At 42.7% G+C, this 20,107-nt stretch overlaps 1 pseudogene; it reads right to left on the bottom strand.

Annotated features, from left to right (window-relative positions):
* Positions 1–19,473: 19,473 nt before the first annotated feature.
* LOC121998932 lies at positions 19,474–19,653 on the bottom strand (annotated as a pseudogene).
* Positions 19,654–20,107: the final 454 nt, after the last annotated feature.

Here is a 20,107-nt window from a genome sequence, read left to right as displayed (position 1 = left end):
ATCGAGATCAAATTGGTGTTTAGAAAATGCATGAGAACTTAGCCTAAGTTGATCTTAACCCATATCTCACATCAAATTGACTTGAATGTGGTTTGATACACCTTAGATGTGTGTGAGATATTAGGATCATGAGTTAGGATCAAGGTGCATTGTCCTTGTACCTAGATGACCCTAATTCAAGAAATTAAGGATCATAGGGAAAGCTTGTGTACAAGTCATGTACATTTAGCCCTAAGATTATGGTCCTAAATTCAAATGGTTTTAAAAGCATTTTAAAATTGATTTGAAAAACCTTGATGAAGCTTTCCTAGTGATAGCATTCATCATTGAACATTGTGATACAAAGTTGAGTTAAACTTGAACTATTTCAAAGTTTTTGAACTTTGTATCAAGATTGAAAAATGGAAGTTATTTTCATAGAAAACTATTTTTCCATGATAGTATATGTTATGAGGAATGTATCCTCAAAATTTCACAATTTTTCGAATTTTCTGAATTTTCTAGGAGTTTCTGAATTTCGGAAGGAAATTTCGAAACTGCTATCAGAGTCTGGATCGGTCCGGGGACCGATCCAGAAGTCCTGATCGGTGCGTGGACCGATCCAAGCATGGATCGGTCCTGCAGACCGATCCAAGAAGAACCGAGAGCTTGGTGCGATCGGTGAAGGCCCCGATCGGTCCGGGGACCGATCCATGGGTTTCGATCGGTCTGGGACCGATCGAGCGCTTCGCTCGATTTTCAGCTGTTGGTCTGAAATTTCAGCTGGAAGTTGGGTTTTGTAGATTTCTAAAGGTTTGGAACTCACAAAGACATTGTTGGTGCAATGGTCAAGGGGAAGTTAACCTTTAGGGGGAGTTTTACCTAATTGTCAAGGGGGAGTTGACTGTTAGGGGGAGTTTTTACTCCTTAAGACTTTTGAGGATTAGTGATATGGGATTATCACTAAGCTGATTGTTGAGTTTAGTATCAAGGGGGAAATTAAGAGTTTCAATGAAATGTATGGGACTTTCATTAGGAAGAAACTCTTGACCTTGATACCCTTTTTTTTTTTCCTTTTTGATGTGTGTCAAAAAGGGGAGAGTGTTCATTGGAGAATTATTGGAGAACCCAAGTTAGGTTATCGGGTTAACCTAAGCTAGGGAAAGAATGTCAAGGAATGTTCAAGAAAAGAACATTGAAATTCTTTTTGATGTGTGTCAAAAAGGGGGAGAATTATTGGAGAACCCAAGTTAGGTTATCGGGTTAACCTAAGGGGAGAATGTTCAGAGAATGTTCAAGGAAAGAACATTGGACATTGGAAGATGGTTGGAAAACCTAAGTTAGGTTATCGGGTTAACCTAACTTGATTATGGGTTTTGTCAAACATCAAAAAGGGGGAGATTGTTGGTGCAACCTTAGGTCAAGGTTGACCTGGTTGACCTGACTCGAGTTGACCTGACTCGAGTTGTATTTTGATGTTTGACTTAGGAAGATTGTTGGCACAACCTTAGGTTAAGGTTGACCTAGTTGAGTTGTATTTTGATGTTTGACACTCGTGGAAGAGTTGTATTCTTGATATGGGACAAGAATAGATGTTTGGGAGATTATTGGTGCAACCGTAGGTCAAGGTTGACCTGGTTGACCTGATTCGGGAAAAAGTCCAAGTATGGAGACTTGGCAACGGAAAAGTCCAAGCAGGGAGCTTGGCACTGGAAAAGTCCAAGTATGGAGACTTGGCACTGGAAAAGTCCAAGCAGGGAGCTTGGCACGCGAAAAGTCCAAGTATGGAGACTTGGCACGGGAAAAGTCCAAGTATGGAGACTTGGCACTGGAAAATTCCAAGTATGGAGACTTGGCACTGGAAAGTCCAAGTAGGTCAAGGGAGTGATCGGATACTTGGCACGAAGAGGAAAATCCAGATGGATTAGGGATGATCGGACATCTGGTGTGGAAAAGTCTAAGTGGGTCAAAGGGATTGACCGGACACTTAGCGGGGAGTGCTAGCAGGTCAAGGGAGTGACCGGATGCTAGGCATGATGTACCAACAAGTCAAGGTTGACTGGATGTTGGTGTGGAAGCCTTAGGTTTAGGGCTGAGAAGTTTGGATCGGGCTGCAGACCGATCCAATGATACATGGCTCATCTGATCGGTCTGGTGACCGATCAGTGACCGATCAGTATGCTACTGATGGTTATCTGATCGGTCCGGAGACCGATCGGCGAAGATCAACACGAGCAGAGAAGAGAAGCCCAGATCGCACTCGTGCTACTGGAACTCACTGGATCGGTCTGCAGACCGATCCACAATACTCTGGATCGGTCTGCAGACCGATCCACAATACTCTGGATCGGTCCGCAGACCGATCAGATCTTCCCTGGATCGGTCCCCGGACCGATCCAGCCACTGAAATTAGAACTTCTGATTTCCCCTTCCGGAAAAGGAGAATCTCCTAGTTACTTTTTCCTCTTTAGAACTTCTGTTCTGCTGCTGAAGTTTCAGCTTCGACTGAGCTTTGTTGAGCTCACTCCCGAAGCCCCGCGTGAGCTTCTTTCGGCTGAGCTGCTTGTTGGCATTCGTCCGTGAAGTTGTTGCTTCCAGGACTTCAGTCGACGACAAGAAGGCAAGCTTGTATTGTTACATTCATTGTATTTACTTCTTGTATTCCTTGTATTCTATCTTGCTGTTGCGAGTTATTGTGGCGAGGTTTCTCCACCCACAAGGAGTATCTATTAGCCGGGTTTCCGGGGACTCATCCACCGACGGATTGGTAGGCTTCGTCCACCTCACGGACACGCCGAGGAGTAGGAGTTCATCTCCGAACCTCGTTATATGGTTTGTCTCTTTTCTCCTGTTTTCTTTCTACGTTGTATTTCCGCTGCACTAACCTAATCATAGAAAGAAACGCGAGCAATTGGGGTCGGCTATTCACACCCCCCCCCTCTCTAGCCGTACGAAGAGATCCTAACAGAGGGTGCGTGCGTGCGTGGATCCTTGGACTAGTCACCTCTTGTGAGGTGGATACCAAGTAAAATCCATTTGTTAGCGGTATGCTTTTGTTTCTTGTATTTCCGCTGTATATCTCTGAAGAAACGAGCAACGCCGACGACGAGCACGCGAAGAGCTATTCACCCCCCCCCCCCTCTAGCTACTTTTCGGTCCTAACACTCCAGGTACCTTGATTAACTCTGGGCACCTGGACCCACTCTGAGATCTTGTGTTGGTCCCGGTGTAGCCGACAAGAGGGGGTGAATTACCTGAAAAAAATGTACCTTTCTCAAAGCTTTCATCTTTTAAATTAGACAAACACTTTGAATAAAGAAAAGAAATCATTAAAACAAAGTATGAGACTATCAAGGTTATTTGGTTTGCAACCGGGGAGGCTGCTAATCCCTGGCAAATAAAGCTATACATGTCAACTCCTTCTTCAACACAAGTTGGAGGCGAAGAAGTCTCGTACAGGACGTTGACAACTCAGATAAACAAAGAACAAAATGAAAACTCGATTACAGTAAGTGTTGTCATAATGAAGAAGACCAAAGCTCTATTTATAGCCCACTAGTCAAAACTAGTCGGTTGCTGACGTGGCAGCTCCGGGCGCCCCTAGCGTGGCAAACTTATCTGCTCGCAATGGCTACATAACGGTGCAAAGATAGACTTTTTTCATGTCCGAGCGCTTGGACCATGTCTGGGCGCCTAGACTGGTGCTGACGTGGACTCGAAGAGTGATCCACTACGACGTTCCTTCGAGGGCGCCTGTGAGGCGCTTTGGTGGTCCGAGCACCCGGACCAGCTAGTCTGGACGCCCAAAGTCAGGTGCCTTCTCTGGTCGCTGGCTCCTTCTCCGATCGCTTGGGGTGATCCTTTGGCCTTCCAAAGTAAAGCTCACCCGAACCCAACTCCGACCTTCTCCTCGAGCAGTCTTCCACTCCGATTTCTCGTCCCTCGAAAGCGTTGCGCGTGTCCTTCTCTCTCACCGGTGTACCCTTCTGCAGCTTCTCATCCATTGGATGCACCAAGACAGTCCACTCAATTCCCGTGTCATCCTTCTCATTCGTCGCATCTTCCACTCGACTTCTTACATTCCTAAGTTCCTACACACTTAGGCGTAAGATATCAAAACCGCAGAGTCTCACTTAACTTGGTTAATCACATCAAAATAAACACGAGGTACTTACAATCTCTCCCTTTTTAATGTGATCACTCAAGTTAAGTTAGGGTTTAAACCAAGATAGTAAAGAAAATAGCTATGCATAAATTAAATGCAATAAATAAATTTGGATGCAATGTAAATAAATCCTCCCCTAGACTTAATCTATCATTTATTTCTCCCTTTGATCACGTTAAAAATAAAGATAAAAATATTAAATAATAAACTTTGAGATAAGTTCTAAGGGTTGCAAATACAATTACTAACACAGAAAAATTTTGAGAATTATTTTTCAAAAATCTAAATTTTTACAATTTAAAAAATTAATTTTAGAAGAAATAATTTTAAAATTATTTTTAATTGTTGAAAATTTCTAAAAAAATTTTCATGGTTAAAAATACTTATAAAAAAATAGTGATAAAATTTTCATAAATAACCAAAATTAATATAAGCAGTAATAATTTATTTTATTCAGAGAGATATAATTTTCTAAAAAAGATGTTAAAAATAGATTTCGAGCTTAAAAAAATGTATAACTTTTTCTAAGTATGTAAAATAGAAAGTATATTGTAGAAAAATTAAATTTTTGAATAATATATTTTAAAAAAATTTAATATTAAAATTGATATTTTGGTAAAAAAAAATCATAGAAAATTGATTAACGGTCAAAAATTTTCAAAATATTTCCTATTGATGAGTAGTGAAAAAAATTTCACGAAAAAAAATTAAGATCTAATTAATCTCAAACATAAAGGATATGAAACAATTTATTTAAAAATTTTGACAAATTTAAATATTCAAATAAAATATTAAGGTAAATTAAAATTAACACATGAAAATTTAACCTAAGTATGATTTTGGAACCCAATATAGGTTCACACATACTGGATTAATCAAAAATTTCCTTGGTATATATTTTCTTGTTACTTTTTCTTATTTAGCCCTTATAAAATCTATAATACTAATTTAATCCCTGAAAATTTCTATGTTTGTGTGAATCTGCATTATCCTTTTCCAATTGACCTAATTTTTATTTTAACTTAGAATTTTTAATTTTTAATTTATCAAAATCCTCTAATAAATATGATTTTACTAAGATTATTTTTATTTCTAATTTTTTTTTCAATTTTTGTTTTCAATTTACACATTAACTTTGACATGAACTTTATTCCAAAATATAATTAATCAGGAGATAAGACACATACCTCATTTATTATGTCGAATCTGAAACTTGATTCTCCCTTGCATCACTAGATTCATCTGATATGGCTCATCCTTCATCGATGCTAGCTTCTGAGTTGCTTGGTTCTTCATGATTAACCATCAGTGCTAGTCTAACATAGGCTTCTATATCTAATTCGGATGAAGAACTTTCATCCCAAGTGACCTTGAGATTCTTGTCCTTGGTTCGCCTTGACCCTTTGTCTTTCTCCTTCTTGAGCTCTAGGTAGTCATCCTTTATATACCCTTCTTTCTGACAATTGTAGCAGCGAACCTTTCTTTTGCTTCTTGGATTTTTCCTAATCTGCATTTCTTTAAACTTATTAGATTTAAATTTTTTTTAAAATTTTCTTACCATATACGCTTCTTGGTTTGCATCAAGATCTGAGTTCGACTATGGCTTGTTCTTCTCATTGGCTCTTAGTGCCAGGTTCTGACTTGACTCTTTTCTTGTACTTGGACATCTAGATTTATGTAATTCTAAAGTCAAAAAAAGTTCTTCTAAGATATTTACCTTCAAGTCCTTAGATATATAGTAGGTGTCTATTATTGAAGTCCACTCTGGAGTTCTGGAAAAGACGTCGAGTGGGTAGCGGATCGAGTCCTACTTGGTTACTGTTTCACCAAGATTGATCAGTGTAGTTATCAGCTCCTTAATCTTTGTGTAGTTGAACCATTATCTCAGCTTTTTCTAAGCGAAAGTTTGTTAGCTTACTCCGAAGGATATCCCGTCGTGGAAGCTTCGTTTCGGATGCGCCTTCATGGAGCTCCAAGAATTTCTCCCAGAGTTCTTTGGCCGAGATGTAGCTTCTAATGCGATTGACTTTTTGAGGCGGTAATACACTTAGCAAGTGGTATTCCACTCCGCTGTTGGCTACGAAGTCACTTTGTTCCTTCTTCGTTCAAAGGTTTTCTTCTTTCTCTTTTTCTTGTTGATACTTGGGAACTATAAAATCATACTTTATTATTAAAAAAAATTCAAAATCTATTCTTAAAAATACCTCCATTCGACATTTCCAATATACGAACTCCCCCTCAAACTTTGGCGGGTTAAGGCTTAGTCCAACCATTGATTTCTTTGCTTCGGTCGGCGGTTAGTCTTTCTTAAGTGTCCACACTCTGATACCACTTGTTGATCCCGGTGCGATCGGCAAGAGGGGGTGAATTGTTTAAAAAAATGTACCCTTCTCAAAGCTTTCAACTTTTAAATTAGACAAACACTTTAAATAAAGAAAAGGAATATTTAAAACAAAGTACGAGACTACCGGAGTTATTTGGTTTGCAATAGGAGAGATTACTAATCCAAGGCAAAAGAAGCTCTATATGTCGACTCCTTTGACACAAGTTAAAGGTGGAGAAGCCTCGTATAAAACATTGACAGCTCAGATAAACAAAGAACAGAATGGAAACTCAATTACAATAAGTGTTGTCATAATGAAGAAGACCAGAGCTCTATTTATAGCCCACTGGTCAAAACTAGTAGTTTGTTAATGTGGTAGCTCCGGGCACCTGGACCTTCTCCGGGTGCCCCCAGCGTGGCAAACTTATCTGCTCGTAACGCTTATATAACAGTGTGAAGATAGACTTTTTGTAAAATACCGGAAATATGCGAATATGAATAAGGGAATTTTTCGGAATTTTTGGACATTTTTCGGGAATTTTTCGGAGCTCGTACGGATAAGTTCACGGGGATAAAAAAACTGGGCCCGGAAAAGCTTGTTTAAGCTACCCGAATTAAGCGAGGAAAAGTTTATATTTATATATCTTTTTCCTTTTATTTTCTTATTTCTTTTTCCTTTGCTTTTGTCGCCGTTTCTTCCCTTGCCGAGCCATCCCGACGCCGCATTCCTTCTTCCTCCTTGCCCTAACCGCCGGCGGCGGTTACTTCACCTCAAGCGTACAACCTCTCGGCTACCCCCTCTTCATCTCCTCTTCTCGGTGAAGCCGACACCCTATTTTCCTCTGCCCTAGCCAGCCCGACGCCACCGCTGGCTGCAACTCACAGAGCCGACCAATTCTCTCCTCTGCCGACGCCGACCACCTTTTGCTGCCCTAGCGCCGGTTCACTAGCATTTAGTGGCGAGTCTTTCTTCCATCTCGCTACTGCCTCCACATTTTTCTTCCTCACTGTGGTCACGCCTCCTGTGCCCTACCTCCGAACCTTGCTTCCTTCTCAGAGCAGAAGTGGTTCGGCAGTGTGACAGCATGGTAAGATGAATAGGTTGTTGTTGCATTGTGATCTCCATTTTGATCTCATGTTTGATGTCCGATCAGTAGGAAAAATCTGCAAGGTGTTGTTCTAGGCCTTTTCTTGGGTCAGGTGATCACCATCCAGCGACTACCTTTCTCCGGCAGCAATATCCCTGTTGAAAAGTAAGGTAAGGTGCTTAGGTTATTCTGGAAATTTGGGGGTATTTGGATTTTTGATTAGAATGTTTGTGCTGGATTTGTGGGGCTGATCACTGTGGTATTGTTATTATTTTGTCCAGCAGTTGTTTACCTTGAATTTCAGTAGCCGGCAGTCCTATTCCAGCAGCAACAAACTGTGTGGGGATCAACAATCAAGGCTGTGGATTGAGGTAAGGTTTAGGGTTTTGAGCTTTGTGTAGATTGATTAGGTTTATGTTGGGAATTGGTAGATTGGATTAATTTTAGAGTTTTAATCTAATGTTATGATTAGGGTTAAAGAAAAATTAATCCTAGTTAATTGTTGGATTTAATTTAGGAAGGTCGAGATTATGGTTTAGGGTTTTTCCCTAAATTATTCTTAAGGATTTTTATTTAGCTATTCGTTTAATTTGTAGCTAAATAAAAATGTATGTTTAATATTACAGAACCTTGACGCGAGACGAGTATCTCGGAGTCAGATTGGACCTTTCTATTTTCGGAGGCGGGTACTTTTGACTTATGTCATTTGATATGCTTAGTAATTAAATTAACATGTTGCATTAATTGTGTTTCTTATCTGTTTCGGTTAATCACTACCCAAATCTTACATGCTTGATTGATTGATTAGTTTTGCATCTCAGGTATATTTTACCTAGTTATACATGCTTATAGGGGTAGTGATATGCCATGCTTGACCATGTTCAGGACCTAGGTTTTTATACCTTCTGTGTACCTTTGATTCGATATGATTCGTTAACCTAGGGTGCACTTTTCTATATATATGGATTAGGTCAGGATGTTTATATGGTTATTGCCATGCATCATTTGCATGATTGCATGCTGTGCGATAGTCCGCTCCATTATTGTTGAGCACATCGCCAGTTACATGGATCTGCACACACCACCACTCATGGGTTAGTGGTCGATTCAGGCTGAGTGTGTTGCAGCAGGGACTCTGTTAGGCACCGTTGGTCCGCTCATGGGTAGTGTGACACAACGTGTTATCCGGCAGGGATTCCTCCCCGTCATCGTGTACCGGGAGTTGAGAGCATTGCGCTCCCCCATTTATGATTTGGGGTAGGAGGATAGGTGTACTCCGACAGCATCCCGTCCACTCGGTCACTCATCAGGAGTAGTGACGACAGAGTGCACGGTTGTCACAGCCCTACCCACTCGGCCTCACTTTTGTATGAGATGATCGACTAGCGTCAGGGGTGACCAGGACGCATCATTGGCATCATATGCATGATGCATTTATTGCTTGTGTTTGTGTTTGCTGCATTTATATGCTGCATATTGTTTGGATACCTATGTTTGACATGCATACAGGATTTCCTTATCCCTCGGACTGTTTTGACCTTATACTCAGGACCTGGTTAGTACAGTATTCTCCTGTTTATTTCAAATGCATTCTTATCTTTCTTATCAGGAGACTGTACGCATGATTAGTGTTAGGTGTTGTTTCTTTACTTTGCATATCAACTGTACCTGCTGAGTGTTGGACTCACCCCGCCTCCATTGTTGTTATTTTCAGGTTGATGCTGTCAGGAGGGAGTTCCAGTCGCTAGTCCCCACTGCACGTAGTGCTACTCCGCTGCTGGTTTTTGAGTTGTTTCATTTTAGCTTTTCGCTATCAGACTTTATTTTAGTTTTGTTTTGGACTTACATATGGATATTGTATGAAATCTTTCCGTTGGATGGACTTTTAGTATGATTTGGATTTACTCTACTACATGCCTGCCTGGACGGCAGAAGAGGTAAGAAAAAATGGATTTTTGGGCTTTACGAGTGTAGTTGAGTAGGGTTGATTTCGAGTCAGAGTATTACTATGTTGTTTATTTTATTAACTGCGTGGTTGTGACAGCCAGAGGCTGAATACATATATAAACTGCGTGGTGATTGACTTTATTTACTGTTATTATTCCAGCCGCCTGTGGCTGAGTATTTAGTGCTTGTAGAAAATTTTGATTGTCCGCCGTACAGGGGAGAAATTTTTTCGGACAGGACTCTTCCGGGGCGTGACAATTTAGTGGTATCAGAGCACAGTTATACGATCTTTTGTTTCGTATTTTTGGATTTTCGGGATTTATCTGATACCAATTTATTTGGTATCAGAGCAGGTTATGATACCTGCTTTTGGTGTTCTGGAGATTTATCGGATACCTGTTATTGGTATTCTGGATATTTGGGTTAGCCAGGTTTGCGAGTCAAACTGGGCATTATCGGATTTTCGATATGGTTATATTTCGGATTTCCGTTGCGGATTTATTTGGATTTCCGGTGATATGTACGTTCGGAATTTTGAGGTCAAATTGGGGACTGGACAGCGACGGAACATCTCCAGACGGCAAATAGGTATGCTGTTATTTTATGTTGGTTATATTGGTATTGATATCTGTAATTTAATTTAATGAGACTATGATACGATCATTATGTTGACCTGGTCCTTAGGACCACCAGGATCTCTGGATATGCCGAGATGCCCACTATTAGTGAGCCCGCACCGTGATGCACTCAGATGCACGGGCGATCGGCCTCAAACCCGATAGCTCTGAGAGATACCTACTTGGCCACACCGACCAGTATCCACGCCTACCCCTGCTTACAGCACCATCATGGGTACCATTGGTGTACTCGACATCCGACCTCACGACGTATCAAGGCCACCACCACTTGGACCACAGTACCCGACACCGGGCACTTTGTGCCCCTGCCTACAATAGCAAGAATGCACCATATCCGTACCATTACCTCAGTACCTCCACCGCCACCACTTTTGTCCCCAGCACCACCAGATATGCTCCAGATATACAAAGAAGACCGGAGTTCCTCCTCCAGATATTCCATGTACCACCGTAGTATCGCCCGAGCCCGCCAGCCTCGCATCCCGACACCATCGATATTGTCAGACGAGCTAGGATTCCAAAGACCGGCCGAGTCGATGAAGACTCGTTTCACTCTTTTCCGGGATCTCGATCCGAGTATGGCTCTGTCATGGATAGAGACTATGGAGCGAACTTTCTTCTATATGGCTTGCTCCGAGTGGGAGAAAGCAGTGCCGACGCTTACCATTTACGGGGCGACCTGGTGGGTTACCATCGTTCTATTATTGGTGAGCGCAACGTCATATGGACCAAGTTCAGAGAGGATTTTGAGAGCCGCTTTTCCACCTGCCCTATCGATGTCTCGTGATTTTATGAGTCCGAGGCGTAATAACCGCCAAAGGACCGAGTATAATATGTAATTCCTCCTCGGCTCGCTTTTGTCCGAGTTAGTCATGAGGACGAACTCGCATGATGCGCTTTATACAGGATTGGATGGCTATCTCGCATGCATACCTTGCGGATTAGGGATTTCATCTTACTCGATGCATTGAATCGAGCTTTGATGATAGAGTTAGCTCGGCAGACAAGATATCCTGACAGAAAAGAAAGCATACTGGGTCGACTTTAGGGGTGTCCGGCAGACAGTGAGCCTCGAGTAGTCACGGTCGGTCGTGGTACTGGGTGTCACGTAGGCCCTCGTAAATCGGACGGTCTTCTTCAGACGCCCCGGTTTTCTCAGAGAAGCAACCACCTTCCTGATACTCATTGTTTGTATGTGGATCCGAGATCACCTCACCCCTTGCTCTTCGGGATGCTTGCTTTTATTGCAACCGCCAGGCACCTGAGCCGAGATTGTCACCAAGGCTCAAGACACGGCTCCGGAGGGTCAGTCGAGGGACAGTTAGTCACTGGGCATATCGAGGAGGGCGAAGCCCAATCTTCACAACACAGGAGTAGCTCCTCCGCAGAAAGATTTGGCATGCTTGGACAGAGTACTCCATAGCACCCCAGTTTTGCTCGGACCTTATTATCCGACTCGGGCGTGACGATCTCGGCCTCAACGACAAGACGCCACCATCCTCTCGCCTTATCGCACATAGTCCTCACCACCGGGCAAAGATTACCACCTCCTCCTCCGCCAGACCGGTCGTGTTCATGCTATTACCAGAGAGGCTCATCGGGCCGACGGATCCGTTTTCCGCGAACGATTTCCATTTATGCATTTATTGCTGATATTTTGATTGATCTCGTAGTTCGCGACTCTTTTATATCCCGCACTTTATACGGAGATTGGTAGATTACCCATGTTAGGTTGCGGCGATTGACTGCCTCCCTACCGTCGGTGATACTTTAGACGTCACCCAGAGATCGGAGGTTGCCCGTTAGACTTTGGCAACATGATACTTACTGTAGATCTTCTAGTATTGGAGATGGTCGAGTTTGATGTCATTCTTGGCATGGATTGCTGTCGGTGTATCATGCTACCGTTGATTGCCGACGAGGGTGGTCACCTTCCGGCCTCCGAACCAACCCTCGTGGAGTTTCACCGGCATTAGAGACGAGATCTCGATTATTTCGGCGATTCAGGCGCACTGTCACTGCTGTCATGGTTTTCTGTTGTCGTTGATCAAGACCGAGGACATGAGTAGTTCGCAGCTCTCCGACGTTCTGTTGTCCGGGAATACCCAGATGTATTTCCGAGGAGCTGCCAGGTTTGCCTCCTAGAAGGCCGGTGAAGTTCGCTATTGAGTTGATTCCGGGAACCTCATCGACATCGAAAGCTACGATCGTATGGCACCAAAAGAGTTGAACGAGTTGAAGGTTCAACTGGAGCAAGGGATTTATTCGCCCTAGTGTTTCACCATGGGGTTCTCCAGTGTCAAGAAAAGGATAGTACTATGAGGTTGTGTATTGACTATTGAATGCAGTTACCATCGAAATAAATATCCATTACCACAGATTGAGGATTTGTTTGATCAGCTCAGAGGTACATCAGTGTATTCTAAGATTGATCTGCGATCCGGATATCATCAATTGAGGGTCAGAGACTCAGATATCCAGAAGACAGCTTTCCGTACCAGATACGGTCATTATGAGTTTTTGGTAATGCCATTTGGGCTTACCAATGCTCCAGCGGTGTTTATGGATTTGATGAACCGCATCTTTCTGGAGTATCTGGATCAGTTTGTTATCGTTTTCATTGATGACATATTGGTCTACTCTCGTTCCGAGGAGGAGCATGCACAGCATCTTCGCACAGTCTTGGAGATTCTTCGACGACATCAGCTGTACGCGAAGTTCAGCATTCTGGCTATCCTCAGTCGGTTTTCTGGGACACGTGGTTTCTAGCAGAGGTATTTCAGTTGATCCTCAGAAGATCGAGGCTGTCACCAGTTGGGAGCAGCCGAAGTCAGTTCAGGAGATCCGCAGTTTTCTGGGATTGGCCGGATATTACCGACGTTTTGTCGAGGGCTTCTCGCGTATTGCTATGCCACTGACACGTCTTACCCGGAAAGGCGTGAAGTTCATATGGTCCGAGGATTGCGAGATCAGCTTTCAGGAGCTGAAGCGGAGATTAGTGTCGGCTCCAGTTTTGGTTTTACCTTCTGGAGAGGATGGATTTGTACTTTACACCGACGCGTCTCTACAGGGTTTGGGTGCTGATGCAGCACGGCAGAGTAGTCTCTTATGCTTCTCGTCAGTTGAAGGAGCATGAGAAGAACTACCCAGTTCATGATTTGGAGTTAGCTGCCATCATCTTTGCTCTGAAGCTTTGGCGTCATCATTTATACGGTATCACATTTGAGATTCTCACTGATCATAAGAGTCTCAAATACATTTTCACTCAGAAGGAGCTTAATCTCCGACAGAGGAGATGGATGGAGTTCCTGAAGGACTACGATTGTACCATTAGCTACCACCCGGGGAAAGCTAATGTGGTTGCAGATGCACTCAGCAGGAAGTCCAGAGGGACTTTGGCTTGCCACCGGACTTCAGTCACGGACTTGATTCAGAGTTTCTCGGAGTTAGATCTTGAGGAGCAGGGACCGACAGAGCAGGGTATTCTTGTTACCATGGTTGCTCAGTCGTCGATCAGGACGAGGATCCGAGAGGCACAGGCCAGTGATCAGCATTTGCAGTTTATTGGCAAGGAAGCAGACCGAGTTTACACGAGACGAGGAGGGTATTATATTCTTCCGAGGCAGATTATGCGTACCTCGGTCTCATTCGGTCTTACAGGAGCTACTTCAGGAGGCACACCGTTCTCGATTTGCGATCCATCCAGGCGGGACCCGTATGTATTGAGACTTGAAGCGTTCCTATTGGTGGAACGACATCAAGAAAGACATCACGGATTTCGTAGCTAGATGTCTTGTTTGTCAGCAGGTGAAGGCTGAGCACCAGAGACCTGCAGGATTACTTCAGCGGATTCCTATTCCTGAGTGGAAGTGGGGTCACATTACCATGGACTTTGTGGTAGGGTTGCCGAGGACACGACGAGGCCATGACGCGATTTGGGTAATCGTTGATCGATTAACCAAATCCGCGCACTTTTTAGTGATTCGGAGGACTGATTCCTTGGATCGATTGGCAAATCTGTATGGCCGAGAGATTATCAGACTACATGGTGTTCCGTTGAGTATCATTTCGGATAGAGATCCACGGTTCACGTCTCGTTTCTGGCAGAGTCTGCAGCAGGCCTTGGGCACACAGCTCCGTTTCAGTTCAGCCTTCCATCTATAGACAGATGGACAGTCAGAGCGGACCATCCAGACTTTAGAGGATCTGCTGAGGTCATGTGTTATGGATTTCGGAGGCAGTTGGGAGGACCATCTGCCGTTAGTAGAGTTTGCCTACAACAACAGCTTTCATTCGGCTATCCAGATGGCACCGTTTGAGGCGTTGTATGGTAGACCTTGTCGGACACCCGTCCTCTGGGATGAGGTTGGAGAGGCCCAGTTGTTGGGACCTCATAGAGTTCAGCAGGATGCAGAGTTGGTCCGTACTATCGGACGGAGGATGTCGAGGCGCAGGATCGCCGAAGAGTTATCTTGATCGGAGACGCAACCACTAGAGTTCTCTGTTGGCGACCATGTATTTCTACGAGTTTCACCCACGAAAGGGGTGAAGAGATTTGGCCTCAGAGGTAAGCTAGCTCCGCGGTACATTGGTCCCTTCGAGATCTTGGAGAGGATCGGAGCAGTAGCTTACCGACTGGCACTACCACCGTCCCTGTCAGGCGTGCACGATGTATTTCATGTATCCATGCTGAGGAGATATGTACCCGACCCGACGCATGTACTGGCTGATATTCCAGTTCCAGTTCAGGATACTCGACCGGAAAGAGCGTCAGTTGCGGAACAAGACTATCCGGCTGGTTAAAGTCGGATGGCAGCATCATTCAGACGAGGAGGCTACTTGGGAGCTCGAGGACACTATCCGAGCTCGATATCCCCATCTTTTTACTTGAGGTATGTATTTCAGTTTACCGTTCAGCATTTATACTTCCTGTCTGTTGTTAGTACTTGCTGATGGTAGATAACGAAATTTGGGGACCAAATTTTTATAAGTGGGGGAGAATGTAAAATACCGGAAATATGAGAATATGAATAAGGGAATTTTTCGGAATTTTTGGACATTTTTCGGGAATTTTTCGGAGCTCGTACGGATAAGTTCACGGGGATAAAAAAACTGGGCCCGGAAAAGCTTGTTTAAGCTACCCGAATTAAGCGAGGAAAAGTTTATATTTATATATCTTTTTCCTTTTATTTTCTTATTTCTTTTTCCTTTGCTTTTGTCGCCGTTTCTTCCCTTGCCGAGCCATCCCGACGCCGCATTCCTTCTTCCTCCTTGCCCTAACCGCCGGCGGCGATTACTTCACCTCAAGCGTACAACCTCTCGGCTACCCCCTCTTCATCTCCTCTTCTCGGTGAAGCCGACACCCTGTTTTCCTCTGCCCTAGCCAGCCCGACGCCACCGCTGGCTGCAACTCACAGAGCCGACCAATTCTCTCCTCTGCCGACGCCGACCACCTTTTGCTGCCCTAGCGCCGGTTCACTAGCATTTAGTGGCGAGTCTTTCTTCCATCTCGCTACTGCCTCCACAATTTTCTTCCTCACTGTGGTCACGCCTCCTGTGCCCTACCTCCGAACCTTGCTTCCTTCTCAGAGCAGAAGTGGTTCGGCAGTGTGACAGCAAGGTAAGATGAATAGGTTGTTGTTGCATTGTGATCTCCATTTTGATCTCATGTTTGATGTCCGATCAGTAGGAAAAATCTGCAAGGTGTTGTTCTAGGCCTTTTCTTGGGTCAGGTGATCACCATCCAGCGACTACCTTTCTCCGGCAGCAATATCCCTGTTGAAAAGTAAGGTAAGGTGCTTAGGTTATTCTGGAAATTTGGGGGTATTTGGATTTTTGATTAGAATGTTTGTGCTGAATTTGTGGGGCTGATCATTGTGGTATTGTTATTATTTTGTCCAGCAGTTGTTTACCTTGAATTTCAGTAGCCGGCAGTCCTATTCCAGCAGCAACAAACTGTGTGGGGATCAACAATCAAGGCTGTGGATTGAGGTAAGGTTTAGGGTTTTGAGCTTTGTGTAGATTGATTAGGTTTATGTTGGGAATTGGTAGATTGGATTAATTTTAGAGTTTTAATCTAATGTTATGATTAGGGTTAAAGAAAAATTAATCCTAGTTAATTGTTGGATTTAATTTAGGAAGGTCGAGATTATGGTTTAGGGTTTTTCCCTAAATTATTCTTAAGGATTTTTATTTAGCTATTCGTTTAATTTGTAGCTAAATAAAAATGTATGTTTAATATTACAGAACCTTGACGCGAGACGAGTATCTCGGAGTCAGATTGGACCTTTCTATTTTCGGAGGCGGGTACTTTTGACTTATGTCATTTGATATGCTTAGTAATTAAATTAACATGTTGCATTAATTGTGTTTCTTATCTGTTTCGGTTAATCACTACCCAAATCTTACATGCTTGATTGATTGATTAGTTTTGCATCTCAGGTATATTTTACCTAGTTATACATGCTTATAGGGGTAGTGATATGCCATGCTTGACCATGTTCAGGACCTAGGTTTTTATACCTTCTGTGTACCTTTGATTCGATATGATTCGTTAACCTAGGGTGCACTTTTCTATATATATGGATTAGGTCAGGATGTTTATATGGTTATTGCCATGCATCATTTGCATGATTGCATGCTGTGCGATAGTCCGCTCCATTATTGTTGCGCACATCGCCAGTTACATGGATCTGCACACACCACCACTCATGGGTTAGTGGTCGATTCAGGCTGAGTGTGTTGCAGCAGGGACTCTGTTAGGCACCGTTGGTCCGCTCATGGGTAGTGTGACACAACGTGTTATCCGGCAGGGATTCCTCCCGTCTTTGAGTACCGGAGTTGAGAGCATTGCGCCCCCATCTATGGTATGGGGTAGGAGGATAGGTGTACTCGACAGGATCCCGTCCACTCGATCACTCATCGGGAGTAGTGACGACAGAGTGCACGGTTGTCACTGACCCTACCCACTCGGCCTCACTTTTGTATGAGATGATCGACTAGCGTCGGGGTGACCAGACGCATCATTGGCATCATATGCATGATGCATTTATTGCTTGTGTTTGTGTTTCCTGCTTTATATGCTGTATATTGTTTGGATACCTATGTTTGACATGCATGCAGTTTCCTTATCCCTCGGACTGTTTTGACCTTATACTCGGGACTGGTTAGTCAGTATTCTCCTGTTTATTTCAAATGCATTCTTATCTTTCTTATCGGAGGTACGCATGATTAGTGTTAGGTGTTGTTTCTTTACTTTGCATATCAACTGCACTGAGTGTTGGACTCACCCCGCTCCATTGTTGTTATTTTCAGGTTGATCTTTGTCAGGAGGGAGTTCCAGTCGCTAGTCCCCACTGCACGTAGTGCTACTCCGCTGATGGTTTTTGAGTTGTTTCATTTTAGCTTTTCGCTATCAGACTTTATTTTAGTTTTGTTTTGGACTTACATATGGATATTGTATGGAATCTTTCCGTTGGATGGACTTTTAGTATGATTTGGATTTACTCTACTACATGCCTGCCTGGACGGCAGAAGAGGTAAGAAAAATCGGATTTTTGGGCTTTACGAGTGTAGTTGAGTAGGGTTGATTTCGAGTCAGAGTATTACTATGTTGTTTATTTTATTAACTGCGTGGTTGTGACAGCCAGAGGCTGAATACATATATAAACTGCGTGGTGATTGACTTTATTTACTGTTATTATTCCAGCCGCCTGTGGCTGAGTATTTAGTGCTTGTAGAAAATTTTGATTGTCCGCCGTACAAGGGAGATGCTGCCGAAATTTTCTCGGACAGGGACTCTTCTGGGGGCGTGACACTTTTTTTCATGTCCGAGTGCCTGGACCATGTTCGGGCGCTCGGACTGATGCAGACGTAGACCTAAAGAGTGACCCACTGCGACATTCCTTTGAAGGCGCCTTGGTGGTCCGAGCCTTTCACTCTGACTTCTCATCCCTCGGAAGCGCTACGTGCATCCTTCTTGCTCTGTCGATGTACTCTTCTGCAGCTTCTCGTCCCTCGAATACACCGATCCCATCGACTCGATTCCCGTGTCATCCTTCTCGTCTGTTACATATTTCTCTCAACCTCTTGCGTTCCTAAGTCCCTACATATTCAGATACAAGACATCAAAATCACAGAGCATAACTTAATTTGGTTGATCATATTAAAACCAACATAGAGTACTTACAGCTTCAATATCCTAGTGCCTGGACCGCTCCCGAGCGCTTGGAAGTCCCTTTTCTGGCCAACTTCTAGCTTCAATGTTCTGCACCACAAAGTTAGCACAAAAGATAAAATATAGCATTTTAACTTAGTTTGACAGTCTCAGAACCGTTCGATTTTGACTTTCAATTTTTGCGTGAATCCGTAGATCGAACCGATGCCTACTATTCCCTTAACGGAGAATGCATCCTCACCGACTTCTCTTAGGAGAGTTACCTTTTGTCAAACACGTATTTGGACTTTTACTCAGCATCTGACCTTGACCCTTGGGACTTTTGTTAAACATCCAATCCTCGACCTACCTAGACTTCTGCTTGGTGCTTATGACCCCCAGGACTTCCGCCTGACGTCCTCCATCTGTCAAGACTTCTACCCAGTCCACTTGACCAAGACTTCATGCCCAATCGCTTGACCAAGACTTTATTGCCTAGTCTCAACTAGATTTTTCCTGTACACTCAAGTAAACTTGTTAGATCACAATGCAACTTAACTTTGAACTCTTTGTCATTATCAAAATTAAGTTCGATTAGCTGGTACTTACAACACCAACACTTTTCATTGGACTTCCGATCACCAAGTACGGTCCTTCTTGATCCACTTGGATTTTTTTCTTTCTTAACTATAGTTAGGACTTTTCTCTTGTCAACGTGTGGTCCTCCTGTACCCACTTAGACTTTCCTTTACCAACATGCGGTTCTCCTTGATTCACTTAAACTTTCCTTTGGCTAATTGCAGTTATAATTTTACCCATGCCTAACCCTTGAGTTAGAACTTTTCCAAGTCTAACCTCCAATTATGACATTACCCTTGTCTAGCTCTCGAATTAGGATTTTGTCTTACCTAACCTTAAGTTAGGACTTCCCAATCAAGTAGTTGGTCCTCCATGACCTACTTGACTTCTTTGTAACATATCATCAAATATCCGGTCAACCTTGACCTATTTGACTTCTGTTCACATATTGTCCAAACATTGAAACTCAAGCTCGAGTCCACTCGAGATTAGTCAAACTGGTCAATCTTGACCTGAGGACGATTGCACCAACAGTCTCTCAATAATATAATGTATGAATACACAGGAATTAGTACCTCAGATCCATAAATTAAACTTGCTAAGAGTGCGTCAAGCTCATGTAGTAGTGCAACGCAAGGGCGATTCTCGAGAACTCTAACAGCAAGTTACTATAACAGACTCTCCCTTATAAAAAACTAATTTAATTTTTTTATATCAGATATTAAACTGATAAAAACAGATACTATACTTGATCTTAGCTAAAATATTGAGAATGGTATATTTTCTAACGTCGTCGGCTCAAAATATTTATAGAAGATTCTCCATTCGTAGTATTGTTCATTTTAAGATATGAAACTAAAAAAATCATAGTAATACATATTTTTTATATAAAAAATAATCAGAAAATTTTTTTTCTAATAAATTTTAAATTTATCATAAGTTTATGAAAAGATATTAAGTTAATTTAATTTTTAGTTTCACTTCGTAATATTATTATTTTAATAAATTTTAAATTAAAATATAGCAGTTATACAAATTTTATTATTGATTTTAAAAAATACAAAAAAAATCAATCTGTCTTGTTTAGTTTTTTTTTTATATATATATTGAACGAGTTTGATGCATTCAGCAACATAAATGATATGAAGCTGACAGAATAGGAAGAGTCAGGGAAGACACACTGGCAAGCTCGTTCCAATTGAATCGTTACTGAAACGTTCAAATTTTGTTTCC

The sequence above is a fragment of the Zingiber officinale genome, chromosome 6A (genome assembly GCF_018446385.1).
Source record: "Zingiber officinale cultivar Zhangliang chromosome 6A, Zo_v1.1, whole genome shotgun sequence".
Taxonomy (NCBI): Eukaryota; Viridiplantae; Streptophyta; class Magnoliopsida; order Zingiberales; family Zingiberaceae; genus Zingiber; species Zingiber officinale.
The sequence above is the reverse complement of the archived record's forward strand: the minus strand, read 5'-3'. Positions and strand labels throughout refer to the sequence as shown.